Raw genomic sequence first — 5544 nt, forward strand, 5'->3', positions numbered from 1 at the left:
GTTCTCGACGATGGAAGGATCAATCGTTAAAAAACGTAACGTTAAATGAGAATCGGGACGGGTGATATAATATTGTCGGCGATCAAAGCCTTTCCTCGATCAAGCTTCTGATCGTAGTTCAGTGAACGGACATTGAAGTTTCCATTGTTGTTGATTATTTTCTTTTTTCCTTTTTATTTGCTTTTATTTATTTATATATATATAGAGAGAGAGAGTGGTTTATTTATTCTTGTTATTTATTCTTTTCTTTTTTTATTTTGCAAAAGACTGTGATACCTCTGGGATAATAAGAAGAGACACCCGAAAATCCCGCCAGAAGGGATTAACCCTCGATAGACTGATAGATAGTCGGTGCTCGGCCGGTTTTTCGGCAGAGATCGCGGCTTCGCCTCGTGGTTTATGCACGTCGAAGTTGGAAAGCCGTGGGCAACGCGTGTCCCGTAAGGTGGGACACGAAGGGAGGGAATTATCGTGGTGGGAAGAGTCATGGATGATGATCCAGTGCGGATTCGGCAGGTCCCGGCTAATGAGTCGCAGGATCGTGCGTGAGGAAGAAAGGAAAGTCGGACGAAATTTTGTAAATTGGATTAATTAATTCGAATATATTGGATTTGATTGTTCTCTGAATGGGGATGGATGTTTGGAGAGTGAAACGGGCCCGTTTGTCGATCAGTCGAACGTCGAAGATCGTTGAAGGAAAGGAGCAACGAGGATGCGAAGGAAGAGATGTGAAAGAAGATTGTCGAAAAAGTCGATGAAGAAATGAAGTTTTCCACTTTCCACGTCTTTGTGCTTTAAAGGAAATTTTAAAATTTGGAGGAGAGAATCGGTGAACGCCGAGGGAGGAATAGAGCGAAAGGTATTTCTCGATACTTTTTTCGAGATAAATGTAAATTAAATTAAATTATTAACGATTATTATTATTCGTAATATCGTTTTTTAAAAAAAAAATTCTTTTCTATCTCCTTCTTTTTAAATAACTTAAGGATTTAATTACTTATTATAAAATATAATATTTAAAAAATACGAGAGAAAAATAAATATAAGAAATATTTGCACATACGAAAAAGAGATCGTGAGATAAATAAATACCTGATATTAAAAACAACACGAGAAACAAATGCACAGAACAGATACAAATAAATAGCATCTGGAAATTCGGAATGGAAAATTGGAGCAATCGATTGCTAGTGGTAAATGACTCTGACTTCCCTGATTATACACTATAATATGATGAAACCCCGTTCAATTTAATCTACGATAAATCTGATTGCAAATTGTCGGATAAAATCGGCGTGCCGAATGCTTTCAACTGCCTTCCCGAAGCATTGAAAGGACGCAAAACTCGCAAATAAAAAAAAAAAGTCCATCAAATTTTTACCAAAATTTGTAGCAAATAATTCTTAAAAAAAAAAAAAGAACATTAAAAATACCAAAAACAATTTAATCTGTCGAAAACGATCGAACGAATTAACACATCTCTCAACTGAAACTTAACTCTCGTCGCAAAACACAACAATTAAACCACTTTAAAAAAAAAAAAAAGACTCATCTACGGTTCTCTCCTGAAAAGAAGCGAGCCGCAACCGTTTACAACCATCTCGTGCAAAGCAGGAGAGGTACGAATGAATCCATTAAAAGAAAAAAAATATCAAACAGAAAGGACTTGTCAAAGAGGGACTTCGTGAACGAAGAGCCGAAACGAGATAAATATCAAAGAGTTTTTTTTTTTTTAGAAACTTCATCCGGCCGCCCCAGTTACAAAATTATCCCGAGTGTCTAACACTCTGTGCGTGCAGTTGAATCGATACTCTGTCCGAATTTTGAAACGTCGGGAAAACCGTTTCGGGAACAAAAGGGGAAACCACAATCGTCGACGACAATGAGGATCGCGGGTGCGAACGAAATTCGCGCGGATTAATTGGCAATTCGCTCGACAATCGGTTAATTGGGGAATTAGGGAGGAATAGCCTAGGAAGAGAAGTCGTTGAAATGACAAACGTGATTCAAGAGGCACGATTATTTCTCGCGTTCGCCTCGCCGCCAGTGTTTCTCGCGTGCCACGTGTTGGAATGAAAATAAAACCCTCCATATTGATGCGCGAGGAAACGATTCCATTGTCGTTGTGAATAACGATGTGCTTTTTAAATTTTGTTTGATTATCATCATTGTGTAATTGATTCTCGATCTGTTATATCTTTGAAAATTTATGAGACTGATTATACGGTTTTAACGGTATATTTCAATGGACATTCGAAAGGAGGAAATGTTGGAAGAGACGCGCGCGAATACTGGTCGTCGAGGAGAAGAGATGGTACGATAAGGAAGTGGCGGGAAGGTGAGTAGAGAAAGAGAAAATTTATTTTTGCTTATTTCGATTGATCATGATTTCTTGCTGTAAACGTGGAATGTTGGCTATGTTTTATCTATGCGATTTAATTTTATATTTACGTGGATTCAAATGTGATTCTCTCTGAGAATTATTTTTAATCTTGCTTGATTTCGTATACATTGTGAAACGTGTTATGATTAAATTTTTTAGTGGGGATTTTAGTCGGGGAGATACACGATCATAACTGATTTACGATTCATAAAAACTTTATAAGCGGAGTGGAAGATTTAAAATTAAGATACACTTTTAAATTCAGAGAGAATTGTGAAAAAATAATTGAAAAATTTTCAGAAGCACAATATATATATACAGAATATTAGAAAACTGATAGAGAGGATTTTAAAAAAAATAATTTTTTAAAATAGCTGAACTTAATAATAAATTTTTATCCATGGATCTATTATCTGAATGGAAAGACGAAATTATAAATTATTAATAATACAATTATGAATTAGAAAATATTTAAAAACTATATAAAATACTCTGAGAAGCGTTCACAGAAATAAATAATACGCAGAGTATAATTAAATTAGCAGAACCTCATAAATTATATTCTAACAAAGAAAACAGAATTGAAACACTGAAAAGCGTGCATAGAAATAAATAATACGCATAAATAAATAATAAACAAAAAATTATTCAATGAAATATCACAAAAATACGTTCACAATAACAAATAATACGCATAATTGTAATAATAGAAAAATTACAACAATATCTAAACTAATATATGAAAAACTATTAAACGAAAAATCTAACATTAATCTAATTTTATTAAAATTAATATAAAAAAAAAATTATCGAACTATGGAAAGCGTGCACAAAAGCATATATTACGCAGACCATAACAAAAATAATTTCTAAAAATCCTTATATTAGAAAAAAAATCCTCTACAGCAAAAAAATACTTCTACTATCTCGTATAATAAATGTAACGATACAAAATAACAATACAAAATATTAGAACGAATATCTATCAAATTGAAAAAAATATATAAATACTCGACGAATCTCCAACATCGATTTATCCAAAAATAAAGTTTAAAATATAAAAAAGTTTTCCATTTATCTCTCCACGCGTATATTTTTTTTCCAATTTATATCACCGTTTCTCTAACATTCTGTATCATATCATATTGCTCGAACAATCTAACATCATTGCTGGCTGTTCCAAAGCAAAGTTTGCATTATCTTCCTTTAAATTTCTTATCTCACGTGAACATTTCCCGTATCGTTAGCAAGAAAGCACCTTCGCAGGATGAAGTTTAATCACAAAAGCAATCCTGCTCTCCGTATATTAAAACATCCCTTCGGGGTGGAGAGGGAGGGGGATGAACTTAAAAGCCGAATATCATCCTTTTCACTCCGGTGATACCAGAGGATTCGTTCGGCCATCGCAAATAATCTCGTAAATGGAAGAATGGAATGGAAGATTCTTCCTTCGACGATCAAATATTCGTATGAAAATATCGAGAAAAAATTACTGGAATATATTAAATTTTTCTTTTCTTTTTTTTTTTTTTCTTTTTTTTTCTCTCGAAATGCATTATTCAAAGGGGCAGTACTGTTAGTCGCAATCGTGGTCGAATTGGACAAAGAAGAACAGTGTAATACGGTCGAAGGTCGTGGTTATGCAAATGAAAATGGCTGGGTTCGATCGTTACAGCAACCAATTCTTGACAACCAATGGAATTCGTTATTTACTTTATTTAAAGTTTTCTCTTTGTTGCGGATACGTGACTTCCTTTTGTAGTTTACTTGGCTAAATATGAACGAGAGACATTTAATATTTGACTCTTTGACAGTGCAATTAAATTAGGAGAAATTCAAAATTAATAAGAAATTTAATTTTTTTCCTTTATCGTAAAAATTTTTTTAACGCTTATTCTCTTCTTCTTTTTTTCTGATATAAACTATGATTTGGATGAAAAAATTAAAAAGTTTTGTTCATTCGAGCATTTTTGCTTTCGAAGATTGATCAATAGAGAGAAAATAGCAATCGTCAAAAGAATTTAAAAGTGCAGAACGTGTCGAGGTTAAATCACTTTAATTGTAATGAATCTTTTTATACATTGAAAGAGTTCACTTTATGCACAATGGAACTTGTTTCGTGTTTGACCTACAATATTTTATTCGAATGTAGGAAGAGATAAAAATTTTTTTCACAGGAATACGATCCGAATAAAAAACAAAAAATTGGATTATGCCATTTTTTGTATTTTTGTATCGCACAATTTTTAATAAAATGATAAAATTTATAAGACTTACGATACACGTTTCTTACTTTTTTATTCTGTATCTGTATATTATCTATTTGCGTTAAACATCCGCAAAATTTAAACTTTTTTATTCGATAAGATATATCAGTCAAATGTGAATAAATTATTGATTTTTCAAAATATGAAAATATTTATATTTATATTTACACGTATAAAAATAAAATGAACAATATTAAAAAATATTTTTAATTTTTCATGCCTCGTCATTCGCGATACGATAATATTATTATATGAATAAATATTTCTGATTGTGTGAAATGGATATTTATGATAAAACAAAATTTTATTCCCCTTCTATCTACGAGACGTTCGATGTATCTTGTTTCCATTTCAATAAACCATTCACAAATGTAAATTATGAATTGACGTACTCATGCTTTGAGATATTCCTGCTTTGTTCCACATTGTTTTTTACACTCATTATTGTAATTTACTACATACAATCTTAATACAGAATTCATTTTCTTTATAAATCGTACGTAAATTCCATCTATCGATCGTTAATATTGTTTCAAAGATTCAAATACTATTATTTTATGAATACTAGATACGTACATATCATCTAAATCAAGAAAATATGAATTTTCAACCTCTCAAACAAATAAATAATAATTTTTGCTATTTCCAAAAAATTTAAAATTCCATTAAAAGATATTCCATTCTCGAAAGCAAAAAATCTAACTTTCATACGTTACAATTTATCACAAAAGTGAAGTCACGAATTTAAAAACATCATCTTTAACATCTCATATACACTTATTTTTTTAAAAAAATTCCAATGAATATTGGAAACGATAAAATTCAAACGGCAGTACCAATATATATATATATATATATATATATATACACACACATACACCCCTGAGACGCGGG

The 5544-nt window shown here is 31.7% G+C and overlaps 1 protein-coding gene across 3 annotated transcripts in view; it reads left to right on the forward strand.

Annotated features, from left to right (window-relative positions):
- Positions 1-306: 306 nt before the first annotated feature.
- Positions 307-5544, forward strand: part of LOC102681253 — a 14116-nt gene continuing 8878 nt past the window's right edge. The window contains exon 1 of one of the 3 annotated variants that reach the window (XM_006621182.2): positions 307-859. The gene's annotated coding sequence lies outside the window, so the exon portion shown is untranslated. Of the gene's footprint in view, positions 860-2271; positions 2339-5544 lie in introns of those variants that run through there. The other 2 variants (XM_006621181.2, XM_031513155.1) reach the window with 2 other exon arrangements.

Source organism: Apis dorsata, unplaced genomic scaffold (assembly GCF_000469605.1).
Source record: "Apis dorsata unplaced genomic scaffold, Apis dorsata 1.3 scaffold_604, whole genome shotgun sequence".
Lineage (NCBI taxonomy): Eukaryota > Metazoa > Arthropoda > Insecta > Hymenoptera > Apidae > Apis > Apis dorsata.